Raw genomic sequence first — 16582 nt, 5'->3', positions numbered from 1 at the left:
TGGTTACTTGACACAGAGGGTGTCTCAGCTCCAGTCCAAACGCTTTGGCAGCTTGCCGCTCAGTCTGAGGTTCGTTAAAGAGGTAACTTCAGATTCCCAGGTCCCAAGACACCACAGAGTACACTCTGCAAAGACCCTGATTTATAAGACAATCCTTTTCATGGAGTGTGCTAAACATGCTAATTTACAGCGAGGTTAGGGCAGCGTTTCAAGCCATTACTACAGCAGATTACAGAAGGTTTTCTTGTAGGACAAATTTGGGGTTAATTCCCCCCTCCTCTCCCAGCCCTGTTTGTCTTACCAGCTTGTACATGTTTAAAAGGGCAGCTCTGTGTAATAAATTGAGTTTGTGTAATCAAATATTTTAGGAGATGAGATTAGTTTTAATTTGTTGTTCTCAATTCCTCCTCCACTCTTCATAAAACTGCACCCAGCACAGCAGGAGTTTATCTTAACCAGGGCTTTCCAGATCTGTTGCTGGCATATTGAGGCAATTAATGCAGATAAGTAAAAGATGGGATCCTCAGGAGAATTACACCTACTTGGATCCGTTTAATATTATTTGTTTCACTACACGAAGAATAAGGTCGCAAGGAGACAACTGCTGCTTTCTTCCTAAGAGCGAGGCACTGGAGCACTCAGAAAAGACCAAGAAAATGTTCCAACATGCTTAAATATATGACATCTTCATCAATAGCTGCTGCTGCCAAAGCCAAGAGCTCAGGGTTTATAATCCAGTTGCACTGTGACATTTGAAACAAAAGATTAAAACTTGATTTCATTCTTACAGATGCCCAAATTCATGTATATGCAACTCCAGCTGATGACGACAAGCCCAGTTTCCATGGAGCCTGCAAGCAACTATACGCAGGTTTTTGATTTCTACCCTTCATATCTATCTCTAGATTTTATCTTTCAATACGTCATTGTACTATCTGAATATTTGCAAAAAACAAAGAGTCAAAGTAATAAAAGGCCCCCTTCCTTTTATTTGATGCTGGGGTGAAGTGGATTATATTCGGTTCCAGCTGAAATTGCTTCTGTTGGCTAAGCTAGGATACATTTGTATGAATTACTCCCGAGATCCTTGTGATGCACATTCAGGGAAGAAGCGATGAATTGGCAAGATGAGAGCAGCTAGAGCCCTCTTCTGATTTCCTAAGCAAGATATCTTCATAATAAAATTAAAATGAAACCAACTCCAACATCAGCCAAAAGCAGGAGCCACGCACCGAATACCATCTGTATTAACCCTTCCTAGGCAGCTACCTTAGGAATAAGCTGTGTGCTGTTTTTTTTGTTTTTGTTTTTTACACAGAAAGCAGAAAGTCACTAGGGCAGCTGGCTGGGATGCAGACTGCGGTGGCATCAGGCCAGAGCAGTTTTCTGGCCAGTTGTGTGCCTTTCCTCTGCTATGCACGATATTCCTGTGCACCGCGTGGAAGAGAGCTATAGAGCAATACTGCAAAAAGGAACCTTCACAGAGGTTCTGTAGCCCCCCAAACAGAAACCTACATTTCAGCCAAAGCATAGTGTTAACCACGCACCTCTCCTACATTAGCTATTCATATCAAGGCTACGCACACGTCAGGGGCAAAACACTCCTGAACTCAACGACAGGCTGACGATTAATGCCACGGGAACTGTTTACAGCTCTGAACTTGTTCGCTGCTGCACATACAGTCCCCTCAATTACTGACAACACAGTTTCTCATCTACAGCAGAGCATATAAATCCCTTACGGACCCTTACAGCTTTCATCGGTTCCTTGACACAATGTCCTTAATTGCTTACCAATTCACAAGTCAACAGTGTTCATCAATTCTTATATGAATGATAAAGCTTCTCCTCAGGGTCACGGAGAGCCCAGCAAAATAACTAATCCAATGGATCAGAGATACCTGAGCAATCAGGAAACATGCCAATTTCAAAACTACCTTCAAGGGAAGAAAAACAAGACATCAAAAGAAATACTAAGAGAAACAAGCACAGTGCAGGTGGCATATAAATGCTGATAAAACTGCTTAGAGTCAGTTGAACCTCACAGACAATGAAGGTCCAGGCATGTGGTCATATATGCCAACATTTTAGAAAAAATCTAGTTTAAACAGGTTTTGTTTTTTTTTTTTAATTATTTCTAAATTTGTACTGCTTCCATTTTTTCAAGGGATCAGTTGAGGACACGTGGAAAAACTCTCTTCTTTCTTTGCCTTCCCCTGCACCAGACAGACTGTATCAATTGGTATGCAGGGTACGCGCCGGCCTGTAGGACTTCTATTCATTCCCCTATTAACTTGTTTCAGTTGTGCCAAGTTGGACTTTGCTGCCGAAGCCATGCAGAAAGCTGTGCTAAGGGGCTGTACGTTCCAGAAAGTAAAGGTGTAGGCCTCAAATCTTCCAAAAATACAGAGGAACACCTAAGTAGTATTTACTGTGAATATTCTGCTCCAAGACAAAAGGTCCCTGCACACAAATGGGCAATCACCACAACCATTCCTAATTTGTTAACACCGAGCTATTATTTTTTAGGTCTTTTTTTTATAGGGCATGATATCAGAGCTTGGTTCTGGGGTTCTTGCTTTGTGCCAGACCACCACTAACGCAGGACAAAACCAACACAAACCTGTCACCTCTTAAGAAACACACAGAGGAATAAGGTAGCTGCTGGAGACAAGGGAAGAGGAAGGATGCTGTACATGCACAAAAAAATACCTCTGTACTAGCAGACATCACCACTGACATCAGACAAATACTCTGACTCTTAAATCCGATGCAAAGGCACCCACAAACTTCCGTGAGTGCTGCATTGCAACCCCAAGTATATTAAGCCCTTCAAAACAACTCATTATGTGACTGGACGCAGCTGCAGAGCACAGCAAGAGCAAAAGGGTCAGTGTCTGAGCCTTGTCTCTGCAAACCCCATAAAAAGGCCAGCAGAGGCTTGTCCCTCAGTGACTGGGAAGGCTGCCCAGCGTCATGTCAGGGGAGCACCCTCGAGGTTTGCAGCTCTCTGGCAGACCTCTGTGGGTCTTGCTTCATTAACTCCTCGGGGCTGCTGCACTGCAGAGATAGGCAGAGCATCAATGACTTTGTTGGGTTTTGTTTTTTTAATTCATTTAAACAGCAGAGCTGGGTGGGACTGGGGAGGCAGCAGCCAATTAAGGAACCATCAAACTTCTCTTAAAAGCCTCCTTCGACAATGCTCCCTGCTCCTGCCTCCAGCCAACATGGTAATTGTGTCTAATTTCTAAATTTTCATGCAGTTGCTGCATTTGCCTCCCCTTAATGAGATGTAAATGTGTTGCCAGTTTGTGGATTTGTTTAATTGCAGGGTAGCTAAACTGTGATTGGCCAGAAGGTTCATTTTTAAATTTATTTATTTAGCACATGCAAGGCATTTCTAAGATTCTTTTCTCCAGCTAAGAGAGGGAGGAGAGTATCTTCTATTTTCCTGTTATGTTCAGGGTTCTGTTGCAAAGAAACCATCTGGTTTTCGAAGTGTTTGCTAGTGAACTTAAAGGACTCCTGCCACATTTCAGGCGCTTTAAGGAAGTCTGAGCACCTGTTCGATTCAGGTTCTCAAGCTGGACTCTGATACCCAGGGATCTCTGGAACTCAAGGGGCACAAGGAACCCACTCAAAGCATGATGAGTAGCTTCACTACACACCACCACTCATTGCCTAGGCTTTTACTCACTTACCTCCCATTAAGGTATTTAAATGAATGACTGAAGCCCTAAACTGGGTAAGGATAGGGTCATCATTATCTAGACGAATTCTGAACAGCTAAAGCTTGAAGTAAAAAAAATACTTTAGTACCTTTAACTTACTGCCACTTCAGAGTATACCCAAATATAGGAGAGCAGTTAGGAACCTACTAAATCTCAACTAATTTTTTTAAGTAGCCTAGACCAGTTCACATCAGTCAATACAAAAGCAGTTTGGCTGTACAGGTGTGTAGATAAAGCCCTTATTTGCCCTGCAGAACCTTTATTACTGAGGATGATGATACAGAAAAGGCCTAGTTTGACTTGTGGATCTCAAAACATCTGGAAATGAGAAAGTCACCTCCCACAAACTGTAACCATCTGTCATCACTGTTGTAAACAGAACCACAGGGCCATTTCTGCAGGGGCAGCTTTCAAAATGTACCTAGACAATAGAAGCAGAAAGTTCTGGCTTCGCTGCTTTGCAATCCAGAGATCAATTCCTCCGCTCTGCTGCTACTTAACAACAATTAGTCTGCTGAGAAAGCCTTAAAAATTATAGCTTTTTCAATACTAAGTAGCTTTTTCAATACTAAAACCACTGTATAAATAATACATTAATTTTCAGAATTTCTTTAACATTCTGATTTTGCCGAGTTTCGTAGCACCTATTGCTGCTTTTACCGCTTACCTTCATGCAATGGCTCACCCATGTAATTGAGACGTGCACACAAACCCCTCAACCTTTCAGGAAGATTCTGAAGCAGCAATGTTTACCTTGGCATTAGACATAGCACAGCATCTAGAAAAATGGATTCTGATTACCATCATCTAGAAGCCCATAAAGGCTGCAAAAAATACCAAGTTTCAGGCTCCTTCTCCCATTCTAATGTCTTACAGGAATGCCTGAGGATACATCTTGTCCCCAGAGCCCAACTCCTGTAGGAGTCATAGACCAATACAGACTTATATTTAGACCTTAAGTTTTCTTCATGAGCCAGAAGGCCCAAACAATGACCCTTGACCGGAAACATTCACCACCCTGGGGAAAGCTTCCTTTCATGGCAAATCTGTCTGGAAGACACCACAAGCATCTGGTCACTAGTGAAACGCTGTCATGTAAGTGGTGATACCTCATTGTACAAGTCACTTCTACGCATCTTAGAGAAAAGAAGTTTGTTTCAACTCCGTCTGCCTATTATTTTACCATAAACAGATACCTACAAAGGTAATCAGCATGCCCCAGGGCCAAGGGCATCATTTCTCTCGACCGTTGTCAGTAATGGCCAATAACACCAGCCGACATAGTAAAGGGAAGTGACAGCAGGGAAATAATTTAGCCTTTAACTGACATGTTATCCAGTTAAAAGCCATTTACCTTCTGCTGCTTGGTGTGTCATTGCTCATTTTAGTTTTGAAGTGACATCTCCCCAAGTGCCATTAACATGCCAGCAGTGAAAGGAATTTATAGTGTATGCACCCCAGAGAACTATAGCCTGGGTGGTTGTGGTGCAGGCAAGTACTTTGTGGACTTTTTGTTCATTCGTACAGCTCCCATCCCATCTGATTCAGAGCATCCAGAAGGAGAAGCATCAGGCAACTCCCCTGCCATCACCTTCTCCCCATGGCATAATGTGAACTGGTAATGTATTTCAGCAGCACTTTTCTGGGAGGATCTCTCAGAACTCAATGAAGTACAGTCTGGATTTTGAATTCCTCTTTCTAGAGGAAGAACGGGTGTACTCTACAACACAGGCAGGCAAACACTACTGAAAGGACGATAGCAACAACTTGCCAGCAAATGCAACACTCCTGGATGAAACAAAAAGAATTACAGTATAGAACAAATATTGTGCAAGAGCATTACCCACAATGCAGATTATTTTTTTTTCCAGGACCAGATTTCTACAGTTGCAAAAATATTACATGAAACTGGATGTCCGTGAAGCACATGGAAAAGAGCTTGGCTTATGGCTACTTCTCTCCTTTGACTACATTAAATTCAGGAAAATACCCAGGTATATTAACCTTACTTCTAACCATCCAAGGTAACAACAAACAGCAATGGATTTCAAACTGTTGGGCAAACTGTCACTTCATAAAATGGTGGAGGAAAGATAAAAACTACCATTCATCATATGGTGAGGAACTGCTGTAAAAGCTTAGGTTTAGCTTAGAAGCCAGAATTACTGATGCTATCAGTATCTACAAGTTCAAATCTGATGTAGCAAAGAAATGCAAGTCTGCTTCTACTACAGTAAGGTCACACAGGATCCAAGCCACACATCAAGCAGCTCCCACACAGCACTGTACACCTTCAGTTTCATAGTAGGATAGGGGCAAATAGTCACTAATTGAATTCACAGTTGCCCTTTACTCAGATATGCTCAGATGACAGATGAATTTGCATTAGTTTAATGTGAATCACCATGGATAATGGAGAACAATACTTATGCTAATGAGAGAACAGAGCAAAAGCTTTGCAAATGAGTTGCTATTTGTTCACCAGCCGGGGTGCTGCTGATTAGAAACGGGAGTGTGATTGATAGCTCCAGCCATCTCTGCTTCTGGCATGCCACCTCTGTCGGGCATCCCCACAGCACCCTTATTTCTCTCACAGCACCCTTATTTCTCTCACAGCACCCTTATTTCCCCAGCGCTTCCCACCCCAGGGGTGCAGCCCCGCAGGGGAGACGCAAGCCCGCCTCAGGGAGGAGCACACAGAGGCCAAGGGACCATGAAGGCAAGGGGAGCACACACCTGAGGGAAGTCCCCCCACTCACCAGCACCTTCCCAAGAGGGCATAGTTGCTCTTTCAACCGCTGGCCCCTGCTTTTTTCTCTTCCCTGCACCCACGGGCCTCAGGCCCTCCGTGGCCGCCATTTTAAGCCTTAAACACGGTGAGCACGCGGCAGGAGGAGAAGGAGAAGGAGGAGGAGGGAAGCGCATGGGGAAGGCGGCGATGAGGGGGAGACAGCGTGTGAGGAACCGCCCTTGCCTGGCTCCCTGCAGGGCAACAGTTGCTTGCCAGCTTGGGAAGGACAAAGTGATGACTTTTTGGGGAAAAAAGAATGATAATAATAACACCTCCCTGAGTTTTGGGGTGTTTTTTTTTTTTTCCACACGGCGACGCCCAGGCCTTCGTTTTCTCTCAGAAGTCGCCGCCCCTGAGGAAGGCTGAGGGTGGCTTTTCCAGGGGGTGGCAGCATGGAGATGCAGCAGGAGGAGTTCGGGACACCCTGGTAAGAGCTCTGGGCTTTTGGGGCCGGGGCTCTGTGGGTGGAAGTGGTCTGAGGGGTGCATGCACCGAGCCTGGCACATCCCCTTGGTGGTCCCTGCACAGCATGAGGAGACATGGAGGCCTTTTTCAGGAAATAGTGTTCAATAGTGCTGTTGGATATATACAAGTCTCTGATCAGAAGTGTTTGAGGCAGAAATTTTCTTCTTTTGCTCCTTTGGGTGCCTGCAGCAATGTGATCAAGCAAGGTGTGTTGTTTCTCACTTACTAAACAAAGTCACCACCTCTGAGCCCTTGGTTTTGTGAATAAATACCTGGTGCCATAAGAAATGCCTGTGTGGAGGAGGCTCGCCTGCATGGGTTACCAGAAAATAGCTTTTGCACAAGGTGAACTGATGCAAAGATCGGCCCGTTAGGCAGTGGTTGGTATATGGTTTTTAAAAAATGGGGGATAGATGAAAAGCCTGATGAACGTAAATAAATGCACAGCACAAGAAAACATTGGGAAACCAAGAAAATGCTGCTTGGAACTGTCTGGCTGTTTTGATGCCTCGTGCTGGAACAGGGCTGGCACCTGAGAGACGTGAGTGAGCCAGAAAACATGCGTGGAGAGGAACTTAATTAGCAAAGTATCAGGAGGTATGGCAACAACCAAGAGCCAAATATTATGGTGATGGGAAGGTGTGGGCTGAGTGGGCAGAGCTCTGAAAGGACTTCGAAGCCAGCAGGCCACTTGCAGACAAAAACTGTAGTACGTGGGCAAAGCTTTGTGGAATGACCATACTGCGGCAGGATGTGATTCAGAGGCACGGGCACAGCTGTATATTTGTAACCTGTCATACTGCTGAACTATAGTCGTGTTCAGTTGTATGATAGGATGCTTCTGCCTGTGCTAGCTCTAAAAATTTGTTAGTTCCATCAATTTTCAGCCCAACTAAGTACAGTTTAAAATAGGTTTTTAGGAGGGGAATAAGAAGGCGGGTGTGTGATGGCATTGCTTGCTTGACTTAATATTTCTAGCACTGTACTTTCATAATTTCTTGTACAGCTATTACCTTTGGCTTTTAATATGTTATTATTTAATTAGTCATCAAATACAGAAGTGTACCCAAACAATGGAACCCAGCATCTCCTGAAGGAGGGCTGGAGGTAGGGTTGCACATTGTCTTGGGATTTCCCTGAATACTTGGGTGTAACTCTGGAGATCTCTAAAGCAATGGAATAGCTCCAGATGCAGGGTGCTATGGGAGCAGAATCTGTTCTTCTGCTAATTTTCATTCTAGAAGGGTAAAGATCTGACTAAATGAATGCTTGGGAGATCTCTGAACTAAGGGGTCTTGCCCCCCTGAGAAAACCTGACCTGACTCTGTTAAATAATGTGTCTTCATGCTTCCGAGGCTAGAGGGGACAACTGCTCAGCAGGGGAAGATGCTGCTGCTGGGAAGGTTTTTCTTGTTTCTCCTCTCCCTCTCCTCTGATCCATTACACAGGGTTAGGCAAATCATGATCCTTAATGCAAGCAAATGGAACGGCTTTTCTAGCTTCTGCTTTCTGTGACCTTTTGTCTCACGTTAATAGAGTCCAGTTGGCAGCGTGACCTTGTGGGGGGCAATTAGCAAACTTTCTGATGTTGATGGTTTGTGGACAAATTGTTATTCTGGCAGTGTTTTGGCAGGAACAGTAGTTTTGGAGGAATGCGATAGTGGTTGTGAAAGCCACTCACTGGTTCAGACCAAATGATGAAAACATATATAGCCCCTTCCCGTGGAGTTCTGCTACATACCTGTACCACCACCGAAATTCCTGCAGCTGCTTGGAGACTGAGCAGCTGTGAGGATATACAGCACTCAGGATCTATTGCATTTGTTTCGTCTTGTATCTACTACAAACATCTGCAGCAGAATCCGTATCAGAAATGCTAAACTGCACCCCTGGCTATCTAGTGGTGCTTCAGCAGTTTAACTTGCTGCATCTAAATTCTGAACAGTAACTTCTCCAGTGTCTCACTCCCATGCTTGTTCAGAGCATATCCTCTGCAGCTGGACAGAGCTTTTCTCCTGATCCCCTTTACCCTTTCATCTTCCAAAGAAGAGTTGTACTAGAATGGAGCCTGCGTTCATCCGAACACACCATGCCTGGGACTCTTGTGGGACCTTGCTGTCTTGAACCCATTTTCATTTGTTGATCAAAAAGTATTAATTTTCCTTTTTTTGCATTGCTCTCTGCTCAGATTTTTTTTTTCATTATCTTTTAAAGCACTGAGGAACCTTATCCCCTTCTGCTTGAACCACAGTATGATGATAAAGTTGTTTTTCCCTCCAACTCTTTTCAATGCATCATTTAGCAGACCTCCTCTAACATGTTCTGAAAAGTCTCTCTTATCCCAGGTGGAGGGCGGGGAGGAGAATCTGCAGGCTGGTGGGACTACGGAGTTGAAATCCATCTAGGTTTAAATAGCTCAAGGTCAAGCATGGGATGGAAAGGACAACAGCAGACTTCTGGAGACTTCATTCAATGAATTGTTGATTGGAAAAGCTCTTTCAGATCCCTGTGGAGCAGAATCTGGAAGAAATGTGTTTTCCAAAAGGAGGACAGCGGGTTAGTTGTTAATGATTTCAATAAAGCAAGAGAAGGCACATTAGGAGGTTGGCCATAAGGGTAAAAACGGAGGCTGGTGTATTGCTCATTAGCGGTTTGCTAAAATTAACTCCATTAGCATGTTTGCTTTCATTGCAAACCTTCCATTTAATTGCAATTCCCAGTGAACTGCGAAGAAGGGACCCTGTGTGGTGCTACAGGTTGTCAGTATAGGGAGAGAACCCAGAGCCGAGACGTGTGAACTGCTGCTGTAGGGAATGGCTCAGTGGCATAGTTCAGCCTGTTCAGCCTGCTTTTGCTTTGCTGTTATCTTGGGAGGCCAGTGGGGATTTACTGTTGTACCTTTCCAAAGGTATCACATGTCGTATTTCACCAGGATGGGCAGGAATTTAAATTAAAAGAAAAAACAGAGGACCTGATCCAAAGGGTGGTGAAATCAGTGACAGCTATGCTATAGATTTCTGCCAGGCTTGGATTAAGCCCCAAACCCTACAAATTTTATGTAAGAAAACAATGTTGTCATCTTGTGGTTTTTTTTACCTTTTTCCTCTCCAGGTTCTTGCACTTCCTTTTATGTTCTTTTTTTTCTCTCTTTCACATGCTATTGATTCTCATCTTGTCTTTTATTTACTGCCAGTTCTCTCTTTATGTCAGGAATCCTATTTGGAAATGCCATTCTATTTTCCGCATGCGCCGCTCTGTTTTCTGCATTCACAACCTTTAAATAAAGAAAGGGCTTTGCTGCTGTCTGTGAAGGTGGCTGCCAGTTGCTAGTTAATGTGCTAGTTCATAATGCAGAGTAGGAAAAAAAAATAAAGGGAGTAGCTGGAATGCTCTTCCAGCATTGAGGGATATTCCGCTTTCATCACACAGACATCCAGAAAGTTCAGAAAACGATGACAGGGCAGTTTTGGCTAAAGACACTGAGGATGTGTTGACCTGCTTTTTCCCTTCCACTGAAGTCCATGAGGATTTCAAGTGTCTGTGCCTCACAGCACTCAGTACAGCAAGTTCAGAAGAGAGAAGGGCTCAATTACGTGTGCGTGGATTTGAACTTGTGGCTTCAAGGTGTGAAGTTATTGCAAGCCTGTCATTCCCTTCAACTTCGACTTCATCCTGCTTTCCCAGTCCCAAGTACATGTAGATGTTAGCTACATTTCTGCAAACAGAAGCCAGTCCGGAAAGGGAAGGTGCCAAGTGGCAAAGCGAATGGAAGGAGAGAAAAGGAAAAGGAGGTGATAACAATTCTTTGATGGAAGTAGGTCAGACTTTAATGCTATGGCTTGTCTCTGGGCTCCTTTGGAGCAGTTATAGCTGCAGTTTGAGATAGAGATTGCACCACGAACTGAAAGCAGATGTTCTGTGAATGCAGTTAGCTACTAGCAATAAAATCCTAAGTGTTTGGAAAATGCAGTAATTCAGTCGTGATTTTTATTTCTGTACTTTGGTCACCAACCCTACGATGGCACTGAAAAATGAGAGCAGATTGTATTTAAAAAGAAAATGGAAGAGAGCTGTCAGAAAAAAATAAAATAAAGTGGCTAAGCCCATTTTAATTAAAACTCAGGGTGAAGTAGTTATCTCATTTTTGTAGATGGTTCCAAAGCTCTGGTTCCTGCTTTACGTCCATGTTTTGTGTCTGTGGATGTGATGCGGCTAAACTTTAATTCGTAGAGTGATACAAATATGAGGCTACTTGTGGTAACATACTGTGTTACCGCAGAACTGGCTGCCAGGGGTTAGGCTGCTGCTCTCGCTGATGAGCGCTAATGTGTAGGGTAGTCGTTAATATAATGTGAGTTGTGATTGTGCAGGTAGGCGCTCAGGTAGCGTTAGAAATGCCCTGACAGATCTCTGCCACAGATTCAGGAGGGTATAAATCAGTCGTATAGCTCAGAGGCAGAAGGACTGGGGAGTGGGACAAGAGGGAATGACAATAAGTGAGTCTTCCTCCTCTGCTTAGCCAGAGGTGGAGATATCAGAGTGAAATACTCTGCTTGTAGCTCTAACCTTGTCAAACCGTAGCTACTGCTTTTAAATTGTGAAAGCTCACCTTATCTACCCTGTGCCTGAGAACACTGAGCATTTTCTATTTATGCTCCTGGAGCTCCGCGAATGAGCAGAGCCTCACAAACAGGCTTCAAAACCAGAGCACTGTTTGTGGCAAGTGGGTCTAGGGTGCAGGGGAGAGGTACAAGCAGGAGCTGGCAGCTGCCGGGATAGGCAGAGAGCTGGTAGTGGAGAGGGGACCACGCTGTGCGCCTTTGCTCTGTCTGTGCAACAGGTTTGCCCTGCTGTGCATTGGCTTCCCTGGGAAAAATAGAAGAAAAAAGAAGTAAAGCTCTGTTTTTCATTGGTGTTTATGTTTAGCAATGTGCTGAAAAGGAGAAAAAACACTTTTGGGGAAACAGGAGCATTTTTTACATTCCCAGGGCAGGGAGGAAAGGGGTGGGGGGCAGGTGAGGGAGAGGGAAATTTGTGGTTTGGGTTGAATGAAACATTGTTTTGTTTTGATGGAAGAGGGGGAAGTGATCCATTTGATTGCAACTTGACGTATTTTTAAAACAAAAGATCTCAGTGATGGAAACAAAAGAAAGGATTGGTTTAAAAAAGAAAAATGCCCAAAACATGTTTTGGTTTTCCTAATTCGTTTTTCTTCGGTTGAAAGAATGTATGAAGTTGTGTCGCGTGTTTAAGTCCCTCTGCATAACTCGCTCAACACAGTTTTTACTAAAAACACTCCCCTTATCCATTAAACCTGTTTTCTCCAAGGGGCAGTGGTTGTTTAGTGCCAGCAGAGGTTACTTAGTTAATTGGTGTGTGCACGCAAAGTGAAGAGGCTCTGAGGTTTCAGGGCACTGGCGCAGGCTCAGCCAAAATTGAAAGAAATGAACAGTATCTGTCCCTACTGCGGTTATCCCTGGGAGACCTGCAAGCTGCCAGTGGCTGTATCTTTACTGATGCGAAGGGACTCTGTTGTGTTTTTGTGCAGGTCCATACAGCATTTACCAGTTACTTTTTGTGTTTTCTGGATGCTGCTTGTGAAGGACAAGCAGCTCTTTGAGGCAGACCAAGGTTAGATCTGGTGACCTTTGCTGATATTTCTCCTGGTTTTTTCCCCTTCTGTGACCCTCCCCACTTTTTTTTTTGTTTGTTTGCACTGCTTGTGTGTTGGAGGCGCATCGTGGGTGAGCAAATCTCAGGGTGATTCTTTCCCAGCTGGTGAAGAATAAGCAAGGGACCCACACGTGCCAGGAGAATGAGATTGACTGGGCAACACCATCGGTTAGCTAAGACTGTCGAAATTGTTTTCAGCAGCTCAGACAGAGAGAGCAAGAAGAAAAGCACGCCCTGGGTTTAAGTGGGGATCCTGTGCAGCCAACGAGGCCCCCGGGACCTGTATCAGAAGCAGGTAAATGAGCTGTGAAGCCCTGCAGTCAGTAAGAGGGGAGCAGGCAGAATCGGCTGCTTTAAGTTGCATCTCTGTGTGTTTGCTCGTCCATATGGATGAGACGGGGGCGTGGGGAGGTGAAGGCAGCCTGCAGGCAGGTTGGATGCCAATACAGGAATGCGGTGGAGCACGGTGTGTTCATGATTGCATCCGGCAGTGCTCTGCACGAGGTCCAGCAGAGAGATGGGACGTCTGTAAGTTCCAGTTATTGGCAAAACCAGCAGAGGAAGAATAAGGAGCGATCAGCTGTTGACCTTTCTGGTGGGTAATGCTGAGTGTTCGGTGATCACAGCTTCTTGAGTTGGAGGCGATTGCTGCATTGCCGGGGGATGCGAGCATTTTATGGCCTCTTAAACGTGTGGGGAGCTGAGGCTGTCTTGTGATGCTCTGGGTGGAGAAAGACAAACGGGCCAGTTAGGAGAAAGTAACAAGGACTTATGGCCAAGCCTGCAATTTGGAGTTTCTGTAAGGTTACCGCTACCTTGTCTAAGAGGAGGGGAGAGGATGAATGAAGCAGATGGTTTAAAAGGAAGACCATGAGAAGGTGTCACTTTTAATAGCTGTAGATGGAGAGGATAATAAAAAAGTGACCAGCAGCTTCTTAGTTATTCCTAACCTCCAACCAGATTCTCTTCAGCCAAGCTTGACCAACAAACTTCTCTTGCTTCTTGCTGTTTCCTGGTAGCTCTGAGCGTTACTGCAAATAAATGTCTGCAGTCCAGAGCCAATTTCAAAGAAACAAGCAAAAACCCCATGCAATGACAAAGGTAGAATAATGGGAAGGAAGGAACGGGTCCTGGCGTGGATTCAGGGTCCACCAGGCTGGTCTCCGGTGAGCTATGACCCTGCTTTGCAAGGACTGTAGGGGAAGAGGAAGAGCAAGGAGGTAGAGTGGAGCCTGTGCAGAGCACGAAGGGATGTGGGGAGGGATGAACACACATTATGTGGGAGTGAGAGGACAGGGATGAACAGAAGGAGGCAAACGCAGCTGGGGAGTTGTACAGGGTTAGCATGGAATGAAGACACATTCAGGGAGAGAGTGATATGGAATGTGAATGTACGACTGTGATTTGCGAGGAAGGTTTGGGGGGATATTTTAACAAGGCCTGAATATCTGACTGTGTTTTGAGGCTGAGCCTGGATTCTTTCAGATTGCAGCCAAGCTTGGCATTAAATAGATGTGGTGCCATCCCATGCCCCAAAGAGAAATGAGTCAGGAGTTGGTGCTCACATCCCCAAAAAGATTAGTTCTACTAGGCATTATGGTTTTTATCTCCAGGGTTAAATGAGCCTGATGCACTCCGTGTCACTGCAGAGCTGACCGCTGAAAGGCGGGATTGGGTCAGCACAGAACTGGGTGGCGGAGAGCTGCTGTGACAGGTCCTGGCTGAAAAGAGGCTCTGAGGCTCAGGCTTGGCATTTTCCTTCTTTGCTGGTGGTTTGTGCGTAGCTGAAGCTTGTGTGGGTAACCAGTCAACCAGCAGGAAAAGAAGAAAGCTGTGTGCTGCACCGAAGGACAGTTACCTACGTGTCAGCCAAGGAGCTAACGCAGCCCCTCTGGTACCAGGCAGCTTTGATGTGGATCTGAAATCAGCTCTTGCTGGGTCTCTGAAGCAAGACGTTGCAGCAGTACGAACTGCTGCTCCCTGCAGAAAATTAATAAGGAGACTTTGGATTGCACCCTGCGTCTGACCTAACCAACTAAATAGGTTACACTAAGTTTTAAGAAATGCCCCAGTTTTCCCTTTAATAGGCAATTTTTCTGCTTAATTTGCAGAACAAGCAAAAAGCTATTATGTAAAATTTATCAGCAGCAATTGGCTCTCATTAGGGATTGGGAACAGGAGGCTTCATCATGAGGGGGAAGGATGCTCCAAATTTTCATTTACCAGCCTTAGTTTCCCAGTGTTTATGCTGACCCTTGCCCTGAACAAATTTGGACACTGAGCCATCACCTTGTCTGTTCCCGCGAGAGCTCTTCTCACCCTCCTCCAGCCTGGCTTTAGACGTCCTGGAGCAGTAAGTAACCACTTCTGGCAGAAGCGCGTGATCCAGGCTGAGTGAAGTGCCTGCAGATTGCAGAGCTGCTATCGCAGTGTTTGAGCAGTGCGTTTTGCCATCTTGAGCAAACTCAGCTCCAGTGGAAATATTTTGTTCAGGAGACGCAGAGCTCCTCGCTGGGCCAACAAGTTGGGCCACAGGGATCTGCAGGACGTAGGCTATTTCCAGGGCTAGCCCGGCACTTTAGGTTCCTCGTTGCCTTTCACATGAGTTCAGCCTTTACGTGCCACGGGGCCTCGAGCAGCTTGGGTCTGGAAACTATTCCCAAGTCTAACATCTTTACCAGAAGTGGTGTAGTTGCTAATACCTGCCGGGCTCCTTCTCTTACCGCTTCTATCTCCGAAGTCCTGAGCTGGATGCAGTGAAAAAGCTGCTGTCCGTATTTCCTGGAGACCAGAGCTCAGCATGATGTGAAATTGCTCATGTTTTCTTCATGCTGCAGCAGCGTATTTTGGCTGCAGCTGAAGACAGCTGTGACTTGTGCTGTGCAGGGGGACAGGTAAGCTATAATATAACTTCCTCTGAGAGACATTAGGGATGTGGAAATTATTACTGACATTGAAACATTCAGATGGGGATTTTTCCTTTTCTATTCCCCCTACAGTAAACGTTAATTATACATGAAGGTTCACTACAGCAGAAGGGATTATAATTAATTTATATTTGAACTATAATAGATTTCACTACAAACTGCATTTCATTGCAACAAAGTGTATTATGACTGTTGTTTGCTGCCAGTAATTTAAATAAACCAACCACAAAGCAATGCATCCATTAATCCTGCATTAAGGACAACAGCAGGCGGATAAAACTGAAAAAAAATAAAGCAAGTCCATTTAACTTGTGAACAGAGCTTGTGCTTGCTGCAGAACCTGGGGCATCTAACCTGAGAAATGCAAAAAGGAGTGCATTGGAACACAGCGAATTTGGAAAGTAACATTTAGGTCCAAATCTGTCTCAGCTTGCCAAGAACTGAGAATTTATCCGTGTTCTATCTCTAGTCTAAATGGGAAAAAAACAGAATCCATCTGAAACAGGAGTAAACCTTTGTTTTTCTCAGGGCCCTATGTCACGCATCAAAGCAGCATCAAGACAGTAGTGATCTAGGAGATGGGCAAGCAGGATTTTAGTCTTGACCTGATTAAAAAAAAAATCATTTACTTTCCTGTGCTTCTGTTTCCTTTTCCAGCATTACCTACCTAACTGTTTGCAACGTGATTTTCTCCGAGTCAGGATTATGTCAGGATTACGTAGGCTAGAGCGACGTCACAAACAGTCCCTGTCCTAAGTATGAACCCAAACGTACCACTTGGTATATACTAAAAGCACAAAGTGGCAAGTTGATAACTGATAGCTTGCGTTTCCTGGCTGCTACTGCTCACATGCTAACCTCGCCGCTCTGTCTACGTGTCAGCTTTTGTGATGACCCAGTGATAGCAAGTCCTGAACCTTGGTTTCTTTGCCATCAGGCATCCCCTGACACCTCACAGCCCTTCACTGGGGCGTGTGTCAGACTCTGCCGATGCT

Source organism: Cygnus atratus, chromosome 22, assembly GCF_013377495.2.
Source record: "Cygnus atratus isolate AKBS03 ecotype Queensland, Australia chromosome 22, CAtr_DNAZoo_HiC_assembly, whole genome shotgun sequence".
Lineage (NCBI taxonomy): Eukaryota > Metazoa > Chordata > Aves > Anseriformes > Anatidae > Cygnus > Cygnus atratus.
Note: the sequence above shows the minus strand (reverse complement) of the source record.